The 22,468-nt window shown below is 42.8% G+C and overlaps 1 long non-coding RNA gene across 1 annotated transcript; it reads right to left on the bottom strand.

The window, feature by feature from the left end:
- Window positions 1-17,592: 17,592 nt before the first annotated feature.
- On the bottom strand, window positions 17,593-21,418 carry LOC141735489 (uncharacterized). The gene is made up of 2 exons (XR_012584747.1): window positions 21,271-21,418; window positions 17,593-19,279 (listed from the first exon to the last, which is right to left on the bottom strand). It is a non-coding gene; the product is annotated as an uncharacterized LOC141735489 (long non-coding RNA).
- Between the last annotated feature and the right edge of the window lie 1,050 nt (window positions 21,419-22,468).

The following is a 22,468-nucleotide window of genomic DNA, read 5'->3' as shown; positions in this document are numbered from 1 at the left end:
ATGGCAATTCAGTTGACTGATTCATCCCAACAGCAGGATTTTGTAAGTGTTGTATCTGGAGATAGTAGAGTGTTTTTTCGCTCTCTTACAGGCCATTATAAGGTAGAGATTTAGTCCTGTTGGGTGTAGAGAACGTTTTTGCTGTACATCCATGCTTACTCCTTATACCTGGGTCTCACAGATCTTGGTTCCTTGCCAGATCTTAGTAATTTCTTGGAGCCTACATTTCACCTCCAATGCCACCTGATGCAAGTTAAAATGTCCAGCGAAATCAAAACGTTCCCAAGGCACATTTAGTGATCATGAATCAACATTTTCCAGTGGAGAACCCTTCTTCTGGAAAATGCTTGACCAGCTTAAGTACATAGCTTGTCCTGTTTCATGTCCTGCCCCCTCATGGTTGGCAAAATCTCCCCAGGTTATTGAGCAGTTCCCAGTTTCCTCCCTTATCAAGTGACATAAATCCTATCAGCTCAGACCTATGGTCTCATCAGTGAAATATTAATATCCTAATCACTGAAAGTATGCAGGTGTGGAATAATTACTAAATTGGCCAAGAATACAAAAATACAGCATTGTTCACACATTAAGGAAAGTCATAAAATCAAGAGGCTTCTGAGGTAGAATACAGCCGCAGCTAGCACACGAAGAATGCAACATCTGTGATTCCCTGTACAAGGTTGTTTGCGAAACTACACGAGGGATGGAACGGAACGCGCTTGTTCCGTGGCCTTCCCTTGTGACGAATAGCAGATATGGGGACGAGATGGTACTACGGAACTGATAAGCGGCCTACACGCTACCCGAGCCAACATTTCGTCAAATGTTGATGAAATGCTGTCCTTTTGTGCGAACTTTGCTCACCACAATGTACCAAAACACACCTCCATCCCGGAGGCTATCCGCCCCCGAGGTGTGAACACTCCTCCTTGAGTACATTAATCATAATAAAAGTACGTATGACTAAAGTCACTCAAACTCCACTTTGAAGATAAAAAAATAATATAAAAATAGCCCAAGAGAGAGGGGATGTCAGGGAAGACACCATCGCGAAGAATTCCACCGCTGTTTTCTGGGATCAGTCGACGGGCTGAGCCTTTCTTCCCCCCCATAGGGACGCCTTTGGGTAAGACTTCAATTACACCGAGCGCTTTCTCGGGGACTTAGAAATTTCTCTAGAGAATCTCTACCCTACATTTATAGCCAGGCTGTATCATTTATAATTTTGTCGCGCGTTTGTATACTTAACAATATCTTTATTTGCACGTGCTTTGCAGACAGTGTATTTATCACCGGCAATCCTAAAGAACCTATATATCTGTTGTTTAAATAAACTGCACTGTTTAAGTAGCTAGCCGTTTCGCTTTCTCACTGAACGCAACCAAAACTTGAGAGAGGCCGTGCTAGTTCAGGAGCACGACTAGACTGAAGGTGCAGTCCACTATTAGTATATCCAAATCGTAATAGTTTAATACATATTAAACGCAATTGGACTGATAGTGCTGAATTGGGCATCACTCAGAATTTAAACCTAGCCGCACCTAGCCTCCCACCTCAGTGAGGAGTGTTAGAACGCAAGGGGGTTTATCTTCTGCCAAAACTGCTTGGCCCCGTTTCACGCAACAGCAGGTCTGTGTCAAAGTGGCTGAACATGAGATTTTGGGCTGTGGGATAGGAGTGCAGGAGCCAGTCTCCTCCCTGGTAGACAGATAATTACTGAGAAAGAATAAAGGACAGGCTAAGGGGAGGATATCTGATACGGGCCAATTTTTTTTTTCACATCTCCAAGCAAATCCTTACCCTCAATACCAATTTCCAGTCAGCTTGAAGGCTGAGGACAGGGTAGTGTAATTAGCTTTTTTTTTACCTATTATTTGAGTTCCTAATGATAACAATGCTCAACAGGACTTTTAGTATGTCCCTGTTACACCTCATTTTCAGTACATTCGTGATCCTGCTTGTACAGTTGCAGGAGCTATGTTCATTTAAGTACAAGTGGAAGAAGATATGGATGTGCTGGAACATGTCCAGAGAAGGGCCACGAGGATGATCAGAGGGCTGGAGCACCTCTTCTCTGAGGACAGACTGAGAGAGTTGGGGTTGTTCAGTCTGGGGAAAAGAAGGCTCCAGGGAGACCTTATAGTTGCCTACCAGTATCTTAAGGGGGCCTACAAGAAAGCTGGTGAGGGACTTTTTAGGATGTCGGGTAATGGTAGGACTAGAGGGAATGGATTAAAACTAGAGATGGGTCAATTCAGACTGGACGTTAGGAAGTTGTTCTTCACCATGAGGGTGGTGAGACACTGGAACAGGTTGCCCAGAGAGGTGGTGGAAGCCCCATCCCTGGAAGTTTTTAAGGCCAGGCTGGATGGGGCTCTGAGCAACCTGATCTAGTGGGAGGTGTCCCTGCCCATGGCAGGGGGGTTGGAACTAGATGATCTTTAAGGTCCCTTCCAACCCTAACAGTTCTATGATTCTATAAGATGGAAAAAAGAACATACTCTGGGAATGCCTTCCAGACAGCCTTAGCCTCTAAGCTGAGGTGCCAAAACTAGGAGCGTAGCCACTGTAGGCTCCTCTTAGTTAATGGAGACAGGGAGAGAACAGGCACTCCAGCTCTGATGATGATTCAGAAATTAGATGGGCTGCCTCACTCTCTTTACTTCTCCCATTAGGAAAGCGAATTCTGGCTAAATATCTTCAAATAGCTGCTATTCAAAACAAAGAAATACCAGAGAGAGCAGCTGGTGGGATGCAGTTGGAAGTATTTTCTCATGCAAAATATGGTTCCTGACTTCTCTCTGGTCCTTCCTCATACCCCAACAATTCCTACAAACCAGTTTAATCCATACAGATTTGTTTTCACCTTTCTTCTCTTTCCATCACCCTAGAATAGATCCATCAAATGAGGCACAATTTTAATAGCAAAACAAATAAAAATATCAGGGTAAGCCAGAAATTTTGGTGGATGTACTATTAATTTAGCTAAATCAATAGACAGAGGCCAAAAAAAAGCAAGATTACTCAGAATGATACATCCAACTGAAGATGGAGACAGGCAGTGAAGAAATCAAAGCAAGCCAAAATATCATTGATCAGTGACAAAACAGCCTTATATCTCCATAAAGCATTCTTGTTTATCTGAGGTTTATTTTCCTGGAAGGCTTAGCAAAATATAATCCTCCACCCTAAGCATATGAACAGTGCCATGCAATCATTGTTGCCTTTCCATTTCCACTCAGTACTTCTACTGAAATAGATTGAACCTAATGAGTGGAAAGTACAATTATTAAACTTTTTTTTTTTTTACAAACTCAGCAATACAAGGATTCTGGGGAGGTAATCTGTGTGTTTGAAGTTATAAAAAGCTGAAATAACATCTGTAGTAGCAATTGCATCATCTGTATGTTGCAGAAGGAAAATGCTAAAGCTGTAGAGCTGCATTGGAAGAAGGAGAAAGAACAGATTCTACCTCTACTAGCACCTGCCCTTCACAATGTGGACAACCTTTCTGTGTCTGAGACAAACAGTTGACCCCCACTTTACCTGCCCATCTTCTTAGACACGATTGCCATCAAACTCCTTATTTTCCTAACTGAAGATATAAGGAGAATGATTGCTGGCTGAAATATGAAAGGCATACATGATGCCAGTAGCCACAGCTTCTTCTGAAAACAGCTTCCTGTCCCTGCTTACTGCAGGGGGGTTGGACTAGATGACCTTTAAAGGTCCCTTCCAACCCAACACATTCTATGATTATATGATTCTATGAAAAACTAAACTCTTAGTCTGCTTTTGCAACTCTTCCTCTAGAGAGAAGGAATGAACAGTGAGAACCATGCTTGGGGTGCCAAGGCTTAGCTCCCGCTGGCCTTGGCAACCTGACTCTATAGTGAGAACTAGTTGGGAATTTTGTGACTTCCAAAGAAAAAATGCTACTTTCTAAACCTGAGGCTTTTCAGTTTTCAAAATTTCTTCAGCTCCCAAATGGATTTTCTGCTGTGAAAGGAAAAACCTGTAGGAGCTAGGTGATCAACTGAAAGAAGCCACTGCTTCAATATCTCGAGTCCAATTTTGGTCCTCAAAATAAGTATTGAACCAAAAGTGAAGCAGGGGAAGCAAAAAAAAAAAATAAAATGGGGCAACTGGGGAGTGGTGGAGACCTGAGGGTAAACATTGTGTCTGTCCAGCTATGTCCCTCTGAAAGGAGCTGACCTTGATGGGGCACTTCCCAGTCTTTACTGCTCCATTTCCAGAATGGAGGGATCTGTGGGAAAGTGCTCCCTCCATCAAAAGCAGGAGGGCTGGAGAGCAAAATGATGTTATACCCAGGCCCTATGTCTGCACAGAATTGGGAAGTCCTCTTCACCCTGCAAAGCAGAGATGTATCCTCATTTACTGCAGGCGAGCGCCTCTTCTGCATTGGTCTTAGCATAGCTTTTGGATGTGCCTTCCTTAAAAAAATTTGGAAGGTCCCTGTGTGAAAACAAATGGGAAACACCAGATTTCTAGTGAAAGAAATTCTCATTTTTCAGCTTGGTCTTTGTGAAAATTGATGATACCACATGAGGTGTTACCACATCTGAATTTAGCCCAAAGTAGGAAGTTCATCTCCCTAGACTCTATGTAAACTCAGAGGAAAAAAGTGAGAGGCTCTCTCTGAAGGGAATTCAGAGCAGAAGTCTATAATCAGAGCAGATAAATGTCCATTAGAGCCTAGAAACCAGGAGGAAAAGTGAAAGGGAAGAAGCTAAGTGGGTAGGTGGCAAGTTCTGGTTTTGCCATACAGATTGAATACTGGTGGTGGCATATCACAGAGAAAGACCTAAGTGGCACTTGCCACCAAGGAATGAACAGGATTAAAAAGGCCAGAGGATGAGGATTAATCCTAGGAGTTCAACTCTCCATGGTGATTGAGGCGTTTAAGATCAAAAAGGGTAATAAGATAGATCAAGGGAAAGAAAGCCAAAGTAGGTGTGGAGAGGCAACAAGCAGGAAAATAAATTCTGCTGATTTCTGTAGTGTGCAATTCACAGCCTAATGTAAACACATGCTAACAACCCCTGCCCCTCGGAGAATGTTAAGCAGACAGTAAAGAAAAAATATATAGTCAGCAGTATTTTAAAGATAGAAAGTCCTTATTCAGAAGTACATAGTAAATCTGTGGAAGAACAAGAATTTGAATCCACAGCCTTGAACAAAAGTGTGTCTACGTTGTGTGACATCTCTAAAAGGCACATTCCAGTCAGGCTTGAAGTCGGGCATCAGGAGTATCCTTTTATCAGCTTGCAAGACCTGCTACTAAAGACTGTATTTATTACAGATCTGCAAAAACAAGCTGGTTAGCTATTAAAATTTGGTAATTCAAGAAACTGAGATGCTGAGAAAAGGATCATTCTCCTTAAATCAAAGGGATCATTGTGGCTCTTGAATACACATAAAAGTTTATCTGGATGCATAAATACTGTACATTTTTTTCAAGAAAGAAAAATTGACTACAAATTGCTGTATGAAGCTGTTATAGTCAGCCACAACCTGTCATCCAAGTCTTAAACCAAAACCACTACAAACCTGATTCTTTTCTCTTTAATAGTAAAATCACTGTTGTAGAAAAGAAATTCACTGTGGGGCAATTTGCTTTCTTGCCACATGTATTTCAACTACAACATAGTCGGTGGCACTTAGACATTAGAAAGACTCCAGAGAAAGTTAACACAGATTATTACGATTCTATGATTATGATGATCATTCATCTATGATTATGATGATCAGTCATTCTATGATTCTATGATTCTATGATTATGATGATCATGAACAGACAGAGTTCAGGATCATGGTTAGTATGCACAAAACAACAAGTAGGATTGCAACCTTGGACTTCAGGAGGGCTAACTTTGACCTCTTCAAGAAACTGCTTGGAGAGATCCCGTGGGCTAGGGCTCTGGAAGGTATGGGGGATCAAGAAAGCTGGTTGGTATTCAAAGACCACTTCCTCCAAGCTCAGGATCGGTGCATCCCTAAGAGCAAGAAATCAGGCAAGGGACGCAGGAGACCTGCATGGTTGAGCAGGGAGCTTCTGAAAAAGCTCAAGTGGAAGAAGGGAGTTTACAGCATGTGGAAGAAGGGACTGACCACTTGGGAGGATTACAAGAATGCCACCAGAGCGTGCAGGGATGAAATGAGGAAAGCCAAGGCCGCCTTGGAATTAAACCTGGCAAGGGATGTCAAGGTCAACAGGAAGGGCTTCTACAAGTATATTGGAGGCAAAAGGAAAACTAGAGAAAATGTGGGCCTGCTGTTGAGTGAGACAGGTGCCATGGTGACAGAGGATGGGGAGAAGGCGGAGTTACTGAATGCCGCCTTTGCTTCAGTCTTTACTGCTCAGGCCAGGCCTCAGGAGTCCCAGACTTTGGAGAAAGTAACAGGGAAAGTCTGGACAAAGGAAGACTTCCCTTTGGCTGAGGAGGATTAAGTTAGAGATCAATTAAGTAAACTGGATATCCGCAAGTCCATGGGTCCTGATGGGATGCACCCGAGAGTGCTGAGGGAGAGGGCAGATGTTATTGCAAAGCCGCTCTCCATCATCTTTGAAAGGTCCTGGAGAACAGGCGAGGTGCCTGAGGACTGGAGGAAAGCCAATGTCACTCCAGTCTTCAAAAAGGGCAAGAAGGAAGACCCAGGAAACTACAGGCTGGTCAGCCTCACCTCCATCCCTGGAAAGATGATGGAACAGCTTGTTCTGGGCATCATCTAAAAGCATGTGGAGGAAAAGAAAGCTATCAGAAGTAGTCAACATGGATTCACCAAGGGGAAATCATGTCTGACTAATCTGATAGCCTTCTATGATGGAATGACTGGCTAGGTGGATGAGTGGAAGGCAGTGGATGTTGTCTACCTTGACTTCAGCAAGGCTTTTGCCACCATCTCCCACAGCATCCTCATAGGGAAGCTTAGAAAGTGTGGGTTAGACGAATGGACAGTGGGGTGGATTGAAAACTGGCTGAAAGAGAGAGCTCAGAGAGTTGTGATTTGGCCGCATCTGGAGTACTGTGTCCGGTTTTGGGCTCCCTGGTTCAAGAATCATAGAATCATAGAATGTGTTGGGTTGGAAGGGACCTTTAAAGGTCAAAAGAAGGACAGGGAACTGCTGGAGAGGGTACAGCAAAGGGCTACCAAGATGATTAGGGGACTGGAACACCTCTCTTATGAAGAAAGGCTGAGGGATTTGGGTCTCTTCAGTCTGGAAAAAAGATGGCTGAGGAGGGACCTTATCAATGCTTATAAATACTTAAAGGGTGGGTGTCAGGAGGGTGGGGCCAGGCTCTTTTCAGTGGTGCCCAATGACAGGACAAGAGGTAATGGGCACAAACTTGAGCATAGGCAGTTCCACCTAAACATGAGAAGGAACTTCTTTACTTTGAGGGTGTCAGAGCCCTGGAACAGGCTGCCCAGAGAGGTGGTGGAGTCTCCATCTCCGGAGACATTCAAAACCCTCCTGGATGCATTCCTGTGCAACCTGCTCTAGGTGACCCTGCTCTGGCAGGGGGGTTGGACTAGATGATCTCCAGAGGTCCCTTCCAACCCCTATCATTCTGTGATTCTGTGATTAGCCCTAAAGGAGCTGTAAGATGATGAGAAGCTGAGTGAATAAAATTTATTTCCCTTAGTGTGAATCGGTGGAGTTATGTTGAGGTTTACAATATTTGTGTTCAGAGATCTCACCGCATCTGTATAATGGGAGGGATGCAGGGGGATTAGTTTGGATGGACAGCAAATTGCAGGGTGGGGTGGATAAGGGGCAAGAGGATATATGAGATCTTTTTATCCCATTTTTCTTTTTCACTGCTAACTGATTAAGGAAAGCAAGGGCATCTAGGATTCTGCATTTGAAAGGCTGCTAGATGACTGCAAGAAACATTAGGCTGCTTGAAAAATGTCAGCACTTTACACTTTATGTAGGACTGAGTTGATTGCTATGGTGAAGAGAACATAAGTGATTCAAAGGTGAATCAGAGGTCTCCGTGTTAGAGATGTGAATATGAGCAGGATGGGGGAAGGGAGCCTGACTCCAGAAAATGCTGAATTCATACTTATCTCAAAGCAGGGTTTATAGAGTTTTGATATAGACTGCATTTTTGTACAAATTAGTTAGTGACTTGTTATCAGTGAAGATGCCTTTAATTTGGAATCAGAACTGGAAACGGAGATAACACTGTCCAGCAGCTTTTCTCTGAAGCCTCCAAATCTGGGACAAAAATCTGGCTAAAGAGCAAAACAGGTCTTGCTTCATGAGAAGGGAATTGGGGCTGCATCTTAGCTAACTCATGGCAACTAACACAGGGTAAAATGCTAATGTAGGACAAGCTGTTTTCCTGTCCTAGGCATTAACAGGTGAATAATCATCCTGATGCTTTCCCATGTTTTTCCTTGATCTGCTGAAGCACAATAAGCTAAAAATTAGATTTTTTTTTGCTTGAATTTTACAATGGGCAGGACTCATCTTGATTAACTTAAGTAGTCACGGACACTCCACTGTAAAGTGCTGGGGTCCCTCTACAGTTTGGCCACTGCAATAGGAAAACTATCCTGCTTGTTCCAGCTATACACCTTAGGATACATTGCATTGCCTGACCACAGACAAATAGACAACAAAACTTATCCACTTGACATTTGTTGTGAAAAATTCCACCTGACCTCTTAGTTAACCTCTGGGAAACAGTACATGCTTTCTTTGTGTGGATTTACTAAATGCAGAATAACATCTTTAAAATAATGTGCTTCCAATTGGGATGCATTGGGTGACTTCATTTTTCAGAAATCTTACTTCCAAACACCTGGCATTTTTGCTTTTTTCCTATATCAGAAACACCATACTACCAAACCAGAATTTTAGAGTTTTAGCAGGACCCTGAATCACTCCTGGATCATTTTGTCATAAGTTAAATGAAAGTCCCAAAATTGCCTCCATAAAGCTTCCCTGTCATAACCAGAGGGTAGTGGTCAATGGCTTGATGTCCAGATGGAGAGGGGTGACAAGTGGTGTCCCTCAGGGATCCATACTGGGACTGGTGCTGTTCAACATCTTCATCAATGATTTAGACAGTGGGATCAAGTGCACCCTCAGCAAGTTTGCAGATGACACCAAGCTGAGTGGTGTGGTTGACAGGCCAGAGGGACGGGATGTCATCCAGAGGGACCTGGACGAGCTAGAGAGGTGGGCCAGTGCAAACATCAAGAGGTTCAACAAGGCCAAGTGCAAGGTCCTGCACTTGGGTCAGGACAATCTTCATTATCAATACAGGCTGGGAGATGATGTGATAGAGAACAGCCCTGAGGAAAAGGGCTTGGGGGTACTGGTGGATGAAAAGCTGGACATGAGCCAACAATGTGTGCTTGCAGCCCAGAAGGCCAATTGCATCCTGGGCTGCATCAAAAGAACTGTGGCCAGAAGATTGAGGGAGGTGATTCTCCCCCTCTACTCTGCTCTCGTGAGACCCCACCTGGAGTACTGCATCGAGCTCTGGAGCCCTCAGCACAAGAAGGACATGGACCTGTTGGAGGGGGTCCAGCAGAGGGCCATGAAGATGATCCAAGGGCTGGAGCACCTCTCCTATGAGGACAGGCTGAGAGAGTTGGGGTCGTTCAGCCTGGAGAAGAGAAGGCTCCAGGGAGACCTTATAGCAGCCTTCCAGTACCTGAAGGGGGCCTATAAGAAAGCTGGGGAGGGGCTGTTTGCAAGGGCATGTAGGTAATAGGACAAGGGGCAATGGTTTTAAACTAGAGCAGGGTAGGTTTAGATGAGACATTCGGAAGAAGTTCTTTACAATGAGGGTGGTGAGACACTGGAACAGGTTGTCCAGAGAGGTGGTGGAGGCCCCATCCCTGGAGACATTCAAGGCCAGGCTTGATGAGGCTCTGAGCAATCTGATCTAGTGAAAGATGTCCCTGCTTAGTGCAGGGGGGTTGGACTAGATGACCTTTAAAGGTCCCTTCCAACCCAACACATTCTCTGATTCTATGATTCACTTATTGATAATTTCCACTAACTGTATGTGTGTGTAGCTGTGTCTAAATAGCACAAAGCAAAATATATTCAAGGATAACTCAGTAAAATTTTGAAGAAAGCTTTAACAATCATGGTTCTTAAAGTACTAGGATATGATGTGTAGTCAGCGGTAATGGAGGTGAGCAAAAAAATTACCCCACAAAGTACAGTGTAAAAAAAAATTATTAGCAACCTCCCAGCCTCAAAATATAAAAATAAAAACAACCATGATTCATAAAACAGGCAGGCCTCCTTTGGCTCCAAAATAAATACCAGCTTGTCAGACTGTTTGACTGTATGAAGCACCTGGCATGCTCTTAATACTATCCAGCTTGTAAATCATGAGAAAATATCTCAGACCTGGGCTCAGTGATCCATGTGGTTCTCTTCATCTCTCTTTTCCTGTGATTAACTATTCAAACAAGATCTACCGAACCTGGTCTAACTGATCTGCTTATCTTTAGATGCTCAGGAATACCTCTCCATCTGTTTTCTATGTATCTATCCCTGTGGCACCTGGGATAATTAAGCATGGAAAGTGCACGCAAGACTTCAGTCAGCCTGCTTGATCTATTGCAACCTGAGCTTTGGTTCAGACCCAAATCTTTAGATGTATTTAGGGGTGGGATTCTGCCTTTAATAAAGCTCCTAGCTTTGCCTGATTTTCAGGTGTTGAACCGCTTTAAGGTGTCTGAAGTTCAGTGGAGAAAATCTACCTCCAGAAGGTTTCAAAGAGTCACCAACTAGGTCCTGAGAGGGCTTCTTTGTTAGGACCCTACAGTTTAGGCACCAGTTAGGTGTTCAGACATCCTAATCCCTAAATCAATTGAAAGACAGATATCTAAACACCATAGTGGATCAAAATCCCAGGTGCCTAAATTCATATAAAGATTATTACTTTTGTTACTGTAGAAGACACCTCCTCCATCAAATTTATATTGTCTTTCATAGAGTCAAAATTTTCTATTTTCCCTTTGCAAAGCAGGCACACAAGAAACACCTGAGCCAAAAGGCTAGGTAGTGCAGGAGGTAGGCTGCCACATAGGAAGCAGCCAGTTAAGACGACCTTCACACTTTGGTTTTTGCTTTTCTTCCTTACACTTCAGAAAAGACATTTGTTGAAGAATATTTATTGTGTCTATTGAATAAATCAGCTATGTTTATAGTATTTTTCACGTGCTTTATTAAAAATGCCCTTCCTATTCTACCTCCTTGTGTTCACGTTCCACTGCTCTGCCTGGTTTTCTTCGCTTCTCTAAATGTTTGTCATTAGGTTATTTGAAAAAGAAAAAAAAAAAAAAAGAGAGAGGGGTCCATACAGCTTTCAGGAAGAAAAGACTTAAACAGGCTGAGAATTAGTTTATACATTGATTTGTCTTTTATGCTGTTTAGAAAGCCTTAACTGTGAGACAAAATTTTTTTGTCATCTATCATGCACACTCTCACACTGAAGCAGCCTTTATTTGACCTCTTAATCAATCTGAATGCCAGTGCAGGAAAAAAAGAGGGAGACACAAGATAGCTTATATAAACATCAAGTTGTCTGTGTTCCTCTGAACCATCTGCACTTCTAGCCATGGTCAGACTAAATCTCTGGTAATGGCCCCCTTCTTCTATGATCCATTTATATGTCCCTCTTTCTCTTTATTCTTTTTTTAAGTGGAAAACAAATGACATTATTGGACCTGCTCTGCTTCAATACAGTTGTGAATTTCAGGCCTAGAAAGGCAGCCAAGGAGAAATCAGACAGCAAAGCCTTTCTGCTTAGAGAAGCAAGGCCAAAACTGCTGATTTGGCTTCATTTTGATACATGATATATTTTTTTAATCTATAAATTTTAATGTGGTCCTTAGAGGACATCTTCTGAGCTGATGCTTTTTCCATTTCTTTTCTTCTTCCCCCATCCTTTAGAAGCAAAGAGGTTTGTTGGACTTTTTGTGGGTTATAATTACTGGACCTTGCAACTTGTTAATTCGCCTGCAGATAGGATAAAACTTGAAGTCAAGGAAAATGATATGTGGCTGATAAGACAGTGGCCAGGATTGGTTTCCTGAAGGAATAGGCTTTGGCCATAAAACAATGATTCTCAGTAGTGCTTTGTTACCAGTGGAAGGTGTATTTTGTGAGAAGCGGAAGAGGGGAAGTGGAGAGGAACCAGCAAAACAAGTCCCTGAGTTCAGTTGAGATCTCCAGGTACACCTGTATTATAAATAACAATTAATCATTGTTCTCTAAAGCTGAATACGAATCTTTGGTGCTTCCTCTCAGACCCTGGCTTTTTGCACCAGCCCATCTTTGTGATGCTGATTTTCCCTATGATTAAAAGTCTTAAGTAGTCAAGTATTTACTCATTGTCAACAACAGCACTGACCCATTGTCAACAGCTTCCACACACATCTGTAACTATATGTACCCAGGTATGCTTTTCCCAAGCTGTGTGAGCAAGTCCCTGCTCTGATCTGGAAACCCCATAGCTGGGTTAGTGTAGCATTGGGCCAAGGTCCTCTGTTAGATGTACATTACCCTGGGAACAGCTCGTCATTCACAACACAATGAGGTTTTGGACCCAAACGTGGCTTGCACTCCGTCAGGTTGCTTGCCACACTGAACTCTTCCCTGTAATTCTTCCTTTTGCTCATGGTATAAAAGCAGCCAGCAATGAGTGACTTGGGAAAATACTGACAGCAGAGCTGAACAGCTGAAGTGTCAGGATCTGCATGAGCCTCCTGAGGGTGTACAGTACAGCTCTTGCCTACTGAAGGGCTGGTCCTCCTGCACACAACAATATACCCCTCTTCCCACCATTCTCCATTGCTCTGTCAGGAAAAGGAAATAACACAGGGAAAGCAAGTGCCTGTTTAAATGAAATCAGTGCACTGATGTGTGACATCTCAAACAAAAAAGGATACTAAGCTCCATCAAAAAGCCATTAGGGAAAAATAAGCTTTCAGAATTCTTCTTGGTGTCTTTAAACTGTAAAATAACATATACATATGAACCACCTTGTCACGTCCCACTCCCAGGAAAGAGGAGGGGTAAGTGACTTCAGATTCGTAAATTCTCAACGGTGTGGACTAAGGTGAGATAAATCTCAAGGTCCATATAGAAACATTTATTAGCTTCCCCAAATGGTTAGTATAGGTCTTAACGAGTCCGTGATAATTGGTTAGGTATATAACAAATTATGGCAAATGGTGAGGTATGCATTGTGTTACTTAACAACAGGTATAGGACAACTTATGGCAAGCGGTACTTAAGGTCGTACTTAAGGTCGCTACTTAACAACTCTAACTGTTACTTAACAATTCTAAGAGAAAAGAGAAACCAAGGGATAGAGAAAGGAAAAGACAGAGAAAAAGACAGAAAGAAAGAGATCACCGGTCCTGGTTCCAGCGTCGTTTTCAGGGAATCTTCCCAGGCATAATCTTCTTCTTTCTTGGAAAAAAATCTTCCCAGGCACAATCTTCTTTCTTGGGAAGAATCTTCCCAGGCACTATCTTCTTTTATTTCTTCTTTGTTCCCTTCTCAGGGGCACTTATTTTCCCCTTTTATGTTTGCTGAATTAGCATGGTCCACCCCCCTTGCCAAGGACAGCCTCACCTCAGGTTTCTCCCTTCTCCCAGGTGACGTGTAGCATAATTTGGGTGGAGAGACGAGTGCCATAGTCATACATGCTTAGCATGATCTCTATAATCTTCATTAGCATATGCAGGGATGTGCGCTTTCATATGCATTTCGTGGATAATGAAGCAAAGGTCACTCATCGGACACAATGGCCTTGAGAACTGAGAACTAGCAAGCTCACCACATGAGTGGCAGAACTATCCTGTCTTCACAAGGCAGTCCTCCCACACTTTCAGGCGCCTGTAGTGTTAGCCTTATCAGTTCTTTGAAGGCCAGGCCTGAATTCTTTATTTCCTTGTGAGTGTTTGAGGCATTCCATTGAAGGCTTGGAGGGCCTTCTGCCCCTCGTCAGGGAATTTACAGTCCATCTCTTACACACCTCTCCTAAAAATCTACCTAGGGCCCATGACTGATTTATTATGGTGATAGAATCACACCTTCATAATTTTCTCCAATTAAAGTTGAGGGCTGGGATCCTCAAGGGTATCAAGGTTTTCATTGAAAATCAGTGGGAGTTGGGTTTCTAAATACCTTGGACAATCTGGACTGAGAGCTTTGAATTAGAGCCCCCAGGTTCATATTTCACCACCTACACATGGATTCTCATTTTCAAAGGTGCCCATTATTCAGCAGAGGGTGTGACATGCCCAGTGCTCCTGAAAAGGAAAGCTGCAATGGATACTGAGCCCTGCCTGCTGTTTATTAGGACCAGATTATAAAAATCAGCTCTCCCATGTGTTGCACTCCTTCCTGCTGCATGCTTATTTTGAGTGCATCATCTCTTCCCCTCCAAACAAATCATGAACAGAGGCATTCGGCACAAGGGGCTATCCTCAGACGAAATTTGCCTTATAGTCAATTAACCTTGCAGAAAAGAATATTTTTTCCTCCATCTCTTTTTCCCACAAGACATCTCTGTGAGAGTGTGTGTGTGCACGCACGTACGTGTGACCTTTCGGAGGGTCTTATTTTCTGGGCAAAAAGCCAAATGCTACGCTGCCTTCCCAGCCCTTTCAAGCTGATTTCACCTCTTCATGAGTTAAGCCCTGATTAGTAGCAGCGAGGAGGGGTTCCCAGACATGTTGCAAATGAAGCTTGTTGAGCTGAAGCTAATCATGCTTTTCTGTGGCAGGTGTGCATTTCCCAGCAGACCCCAGCCTGACATCTATTCATGAGCTGTTCTCCCCACAACCTTGCCTTTGAGGCCCCCAAGGCCAGGTTTCAAAATTGTTTCCTTCAATTTAATCCTGAGTTCAATAGAACTAAAACAACAATGGAAATCTCAGCGATGGAGAGTGTAAAAGTAAATTGCCGGTATAGCTCAGAAGTTAGAGATGAGCTGTGCCTCCTCTTCATCTGTTCTCCTGAAACTGCGGGGGCAAATCTCTACTCATGTATAGGCAAATCTCTACTCGTGAGCAAAATCACGCAAGCTCACATCGCCAGGAATAACACCATTACTTTTAATGGAAATAAGCCATTTATAACCCAAAGCTCTGAAATAGTTCCATACAATGTGTTGAATACATAAAGTCTAAGGTTTCCTTCTAAAGAAATATGCTAGGGATTTTTGTCCCAATCCAAAAAAAAAAAAAAGAATTATTGCTTTAGGCTTTCTCTTCTCTGAAAATCTTCCTCATGGAGGTAGCAGGTACTGGTTATAAAAGTAGAAAAAATTAATAGTGAATAAGACTATGAATAACACAGGAAGGATAATGCTTGTCAACAGATAATAGTAATTACTGTAAAGTTCAGTTCACAGTGTAGAAATAACCAAAATCTTCAGCCAATCACTGGTTTTAGTTATTGCAAATGGTTAATTAAAATGGTTCCCTTATTTAATTTGAAATAATCCACCCAACTGCCAGGGTTATAGGTCATGTGCTCATAGAAGAGCAAACTGCTAAAACCACGAGTCTCCTGTTTCATAAAGAAATGTTTGAACAGGATCTCTTATAAAAACATGGGAATAGGACTAATACCATGAGCCCTGTCTGTATTTATTAGATACACTCTGGCCCTGATCTTATGCCACTGAAGTCAATAAAAATATGGCTAAGCTACTTGTGTGGGATAGGTTCTTGGCTGGGTTTTATATATTTCCTTTTACTTTCTAATATTCTTGTCCAAAGCTTTATGCCATGAAATTTGTAATTGCAACAAAGAGGATTAGTTTAATATCGATTTTGCATCTGTGTCAATATACATCTTTCAAAATATAAGAATAACCTACTACTTGGATCAAATTCTGAGGTACGTATAAATTAGTGTGGAGCAGCCCAGAGAACATCGAAGGTGCTACAATATGAAGGGTAATGAAGAGTAATAGAGGGAGGAGTGTAGCCAAAAAAATAAATAAATGCATGCCATGGCACAAAGTGAAGGAAGCATTTGTTGATTTTAAATGACATCTCCTTGCCCCCTACAGTGCAATTCATACAGCCTTATAATTACATACCCAGTCATATGAATAAACAGGTGCCAATAGGACTGACTTTTGGAATTGGGGTTCTGTAGACAATACCTCAAGTTTTTTTTTGAGAAACTCGCCCAAAGTATCCCGTAAACCCATATACTGGTGTCAAATGAGGATGGCATCTCATGTCAAAACACGAGAAAGAGAAACAAAGATAATTGTTTCATCATCTGACCACACTGAATACCTAGGGCACCTTAGTGAGGATGTAACTGAAACACAGGTATCTGTACAGGGCTTAGTGTAAGTACCCAAAATGTTGGTTCCCTCTTCCACAAATGGCTGATCCCATGGTTTAGAATTAAATAAATGTTATAGTTTTGTGGCCAGCTTCTAAATTCATAATCCTTTTTGATGGAGAAAAGCATCAAAACATTACATTTCAAAACTTCTGAGCACCTATTTCTATAAATTAGATTGCTGCTGAATATCATGCTGCTATTACTGCACTTGTAGTTACAACTGAACATGGAAAAAATCAACTGATTAGCTGATATTCCCTTTCAGTTGTTTCTTTCAATTTTTTTAAATTTACTTTTATACCAAAGCTAACATGTTCTAAGGATTCATCTCTCCTTTATAGAATGAAAGAAGGTGAACAAATAGAGACACAAAAAGGCAGGAGAATTTAGCCCTTCTTTCTCAAGTCCAAAGCCTAATGATGTGCTTACATCAGTGATCCTCAGCTTCTCTAGCTTAGGAAGCATGGTATGACTTGTTCCTTATATTACAGTACTTCCCAGAAACCCAAATGTATTGGCTGTGCTCAGTACACACTCAGAGTTGCTCTTTCTCTCATGAGCTCACAGTCTAAATGGAGATGATAACGAGTAAGGGGGGAAAACTCTCAATAGGTCATTTGTTTTAGAAATTAAATATGGATCTTCCAGTCCAATGTGGACTCAATCTATTAGCCCTGCTTTCACCCATGTGTTTAAGATATTTAGAGACCTTATAGATATGATTGTGTACTCAGCTTATTACTAAGATCACTACGAAATTTTGCACAGCCTATTAGGTGTTCAGGTACTATGGTAATCAGCTGAATCTGAAATCCTCACCAGATAAAAAAGACTGACAGAATGACCTTTCGATCCCCTTGCCTTCATTTTGGCATCTTATCAGCATTTTACAGTTCCTTCTTAATGTAGAGAGTTTCATAATTCATTTCAGCTGTTGAATTCAAATATGAAATTACTGGAGAAATACTCACAGCCACTTGGTCCAGAGAAATTTGTATTTTGAGGCCTGAAATGGGTTCATCCATGGCAACCACTTCTAATGACTCAGATGGTATCAAGATCACAATGAGCAGAGTGCTTCATTCCCAGCAGAATATAGTGTACAGTGTAGCTAAACCATTCTTAAAATTACTGTCTGCAATTTAAGATGAGTCAGAGACTGTTGGAGTGGGAGACGGACCCGGAGTAACGATGGAGTCTCAATATGAGTATGATCGTTCTCCCTTTATTCAAGTTTTCACAGAGTATATATAGTCAGGCAATAAGAGCACGCGCTAGCGGCAGCTATAGGATTGGCTTACAGTCTCTGTTCACGCACTGTCCATGCAGTTCATTCACACATCAGATTGGTTACAAGAATTCACATAGTAAATTACTTAGTCATTAGCACAACATGTTTTCTACCTTCTCAGTTCCCGTTTTTCCCATGTACTAATTCCATCTTCTACCACCTGTTTTGCCCTTAATCTAATCTCTCATAGTAGGGAGGCTGGCTCACACGACCATTTTCTCTCAGACACATTCCTACAATACCCCCTTTTTCTTCTTGAGCCAGCCAGACCTTATGCATGGCATTTTCTATCATGTCAGTCACTTTGCGGAGAACACATGAGGCTACCATAACCAATAATAATATAACCAACAATAGCATGAGCCCTTGCTTTAGTAAGTCTGATAACCATCCTGTTATACCCCATGAGTTTGACCAATCATCGAAACCATTTTTGACCGCTTTTAATTTGGACATGTTATCCTTGTTGTGACGCTCTTAGCAGGTCATATACTAAACACAATTAAAAACAGAATCAAAAAGAACCCTGCTAAGGCAATAAATACCCAGATTCCTAAATTTAGCCCAGAAAGCCAATTTCTTTGGATTTACCCACGAGAAATCCTTTTGTAATATTTCAAATACATTGCGGTTGCTGACAGCACAAGCGACCCTGGAAAAACAATCGTGGTAACATTTCGATCATCATAGTTACTGGTTTTGGAAAGGTATGTGGCAAAAATACCCACTCTAATGCAGTCAGGCTCTTTGTGAGTGCATCATCCCACTGTCCTAACAGGGCATAAAGTTGAAATTCTTGTAGGAAGGTGTTCAGTGCGTCTTGCAGCAGTAGTCGACTATATCTTATCTTGCAACATGCTGTGATGCCTTCTGAGCTGTTGGGGTTAATGAACATGGAACTTATGAGGGCGGGGCGGGGGCAGACACAGTGCTTCAGGGAATCCCCTGTACCTTCAAAGTGCGCTCATGTCTCTCTCCCCCTCTCTGACCCGAGACAGCCTCCTTATATCCTGCACTGGATTGAGTGGAGAAGTACAGGCTAGAGTCGCTGCATGCATGGCCAGTGCACGCAGCGAGTCCCACCAGACTCTCCTGCGCTGGATCGAGTAGAAAAGTACAGGCTAGAGTCGCTGCACTCGTGGCCAGCGTATGCAGCGAGTCTCACCAAACTCATGATCCAGCTTTGCTAACAGCAGCTGTCTGATACGTGACTACGTTGTTGTAATCCCTTCTTGTTATCTTCTTCTGTGAAGGTCAGGTTCTCATGGATACACACATAGTTTTTAGAGCAACATATTCTACAACTCGTACAAGGGTACGATGCAAAGCAGCATTTACAGCTGATCGTATAATGCTTATTAAACACGGCAAACAGCATACTAAACATAACAGACAAATTCCTTCCGCACAGGCAATGAGTATAATTTGCTTCAACCAACCCCATCCCCAAGTCCATCCAGCAAAGAGATTTTCAAAAGTGGTCTCCACAAGTTGCTGGTTCGGTCGGTGCAGTTCCTGCAGCTGGGCATGGATGGATTTGGAGTGGTCACTTAGATTCATACAATACAGTCCTTTAAAATCTTGACAACCATGTCTGTGAGCTGAAAGCAAAAAACCAGTAGCAGTTCTGTTTTGCAACATCGCATATCGAATACTATCTACATCTAGCAATAACTCAGAAATAGCTGTACTAGTAGCATTGTTAAACTTATCCTTGGCAGCAAGAGAGTCCTTGTTAGCAAGAGCGCATGCGGACTCCCTGTTCTTGCTGGTACTGTGCTTTGATCTTCTTCCACAACAGGCCAAGATTCTCAAGCAGCTGGATAAGGTGTCTGTGAGTCCATTACAGGCTTATGTCATCCAAATGTTTTTCTTGCCAGCACCCGAGACTGAATAACAATTGGTGTGATATATGTGTTTTCCAGCACCCAGGTGCGAGTCCCTTGAGTGTATTTACAGTCCTCCTCGCCGATCTTCCGTTGCTTTCCCATATTCCACCCCCTTGCTCAAGAGACCGCTTCTGCTGGGTTCATTTTAGTCTCGCAGGGTATAACACAGAGCAATCTACTAAGGCATGCAATAACATAGACACATATAGGGAAAAAAACAAAACATATCTCTATGGTACTACTTTGAATCAGGTGTCCTATTTCTCTTTTTCTGATGCTTTCTCGTAATGCTTATGGCATACTTTTGTGCTAACGTGGCACATTTCCCATCTAATTGTTCCTGTTTGGTTTCTTTTTTTTTTTTTTTTCTCTTTTTTTTTCTTTTTTTTCTCTTTTTTTTTATTATTTTTCTTTTTTTTCTTTTCTCTTTTTTCCTTTTCTCTTTTTTCTTTTTTTTTCTTTTTTTTCGTCACTTACGCCTGACATAAAAGTCTGCCTTTGCAACAAGAGCTCAGTTTCTCATTTTTCCTTAAGTTTCTCATTTTCATACAGAGCATCCTATAGATTTTGGCTCAACTCCTTTTCCCAATCAACCATGACCTTATAGACAAACAACAAACAACCAGCCATACGCCCTGCACGGGCGAGCCGTTCCCGAGAGTGTAAACGTGTCGGCTGGTGAAAACTCCCCCAATATTTCAGGACTTCCATCCGTTCTACAGCCCATCCTGGTGTATCTGCCTGGGGTGCGCTCGCCTTACGTCTAAACATTGTGTATACACAAACTTCTTCACTTGACGGAGTGTCAGCCCTAGATGCATACGAGAACAGTACCACACCGGGCAGAACACCTGCTCAAGGGGAGTCACCTAACGACACTGCACACAACAAAAAGCAAACAGTAGCACACATGCTGATCAGCAGGTATAAGCTGGTGCCCACACACACTTACACAGCAGACATACAAAAACAGCACTTCTATCTCAGGGAGACGACTGGGGAGGGGAGGGGGCGAGGTGCTCAATGGCAGGAGCAAACAGCTCCGGCTCTGTCCTTCTCTGCTGACATTCTGCCTCCTCCATCAGCCTCAGGTGGAGCAGAGGGGATCAGCAGGGGATCGTCCCAGACCTTCGGACCTGGCCTGTTCGATCCCCCTCCCGTGGGTTGTAATGCTGCAAAAGCCCCAGCTGCCGTGGCTCGCTCCGCCTTCATATCTTGTAAGGTCGATAACACCAACCACCATGTCGTCGCTAACGGTGATGCCTCTTTGTCTCCTTTACTTATCACTTCCCACAGTTTTTTCCCAACAGCCTCCCATATTTCTGGTTTAAAAGCTGTCTGGGGCTCTGGTGCGAATCCGTTCTCTCTGCACCAGGTTAACAACCTTCGGAGCATACGCTCATCGTATTTCACCCTTCTCTTAGAGAGGATATGCAGGAGAAGTCTTAATATAGCCCCTTCTTCTTTTGTTACTTGTTGCCCCATCTCCTGCCCCGGCTTAATCAGTTTGAGCAACAGTTTCGCTGGTGTTTCAATCCCTCTCTTAGAGAGGATCCCAGCGAGTAGCGTGGCCGCAGCTTCTGTTTCCATAGCTGCGCCTGGGAGGTGAGGAGCGACCTCACGCCGTTGTCTGTTCCCGCTGATGCGCCCAAGCAGCACGTCTCCCAGCCAAAGTTTCCCACTCCCCTCCTCTAGCTGCTTACCGCAGTCTCGGAGAACTCAGTCGTGCTGAACCATCCTCTGCTACCAGATGTTGGAGTGGGAGACGGACCCGGAGTAACGATGGAGTCTCAATATGAGTATGATCGTTCTCCCTTTATTCAAGTTTTCACAGAGTATATATAGACAGGCAATAAGAGCACGCACTAGCGGCAGCTATATGATTGGCTTACAGTCTCTGTTCACGCGCTGTCCATGCAGTTCATTCACAGATCAGATTGGTTACAAGAATTCACATAGTAAATTGCTTAGTCATTAGCACAACATGTTTTCTACCTTCTCAGTTCCTGTTTTTCCCATGTACTAATTCCATCTTCTACCACCTGTTTTGCTCTTAATCTAATCTCTCATAGTAGGGAGGCTGGCTCACGTGACCATTTTCTCTCAGACACATTCCTACAAGAGACAAGCTCTTCTCCTTCTGTCAAAATCAAACCAGGACACATCCAAATCCTTTTCAAGTAGCCTTTGTGTTCTTTGGAGTGAGTCCTCTCCTCCCACAGGGTTTGTTGGCAATTCGGCAAGTTTAAAGCACTTTGGGTAAGGCCCCCCTGTAGTGCTATTACTCACAGGGTTGTGGGCAGGGATGTGGTCTGTCCTCAGGAACACTCTTCACAGAGCAGAGAGGAGAGCAGAAGACATGTCATGGTGGTGGGAGTAAAACAAAGCAGTCCTGATAGCTCTTCTTCAGAGGTTTGATCTCTACTTCTCCACGCATCAGTCTCATGCTATCAACCTTGAAGGGGGTGAAGACTAGAGCTATTTCACCAATGCTGCTAGATTTGAGCCCTTAACTTGAAATTTGTAAATGTTGAGCTTTTGATTATATGTCAACATTTGTAGAGTGGTAGAACCAAGAGGTGATGCCTTTGCTCTTTAAAGGAATTTCCTGTAGCTTTTTGGCACATATTTTTTCCACACAAGACCAGTTCCCTCATTTAAGGTGAATAGTGATCAGTTCAGGAAAAAGATGTTTAGCAATAACCATGAGCAACAGCTATCTGCAATACTGCTGATAAAACCTCAATAAACCTGGTCTGAATCAGTAGAGATTACTCACTTGTCTTTTGAGAAATCCTTTGACTTGAACTGCACCCACCTACTGATGGAAGTACCATCCTACTGTAGCACTGAAAGTATCTGAAGCAATAAGGTTGTCTAAAACCTCAGGTTACCTAAAAG

The sequence above is a fragment of the Larus michahellis genome, chromosome W, assembly GCF_964199755.1.
Source record: "Larus michahellis chromosome W, bLarMic1.1, whole genome shotgun sequence".
NCBI lineage: Eukaryota > Metazoa > Chordata > Aves > Charadriiformes > Laridae > Larus > Larus michahellis.
The sequence above is the reverse complement of the archived record's forward strand: the minus strand, read 5'-3'. Positions and strand labels throughout refer to the sequence as shown.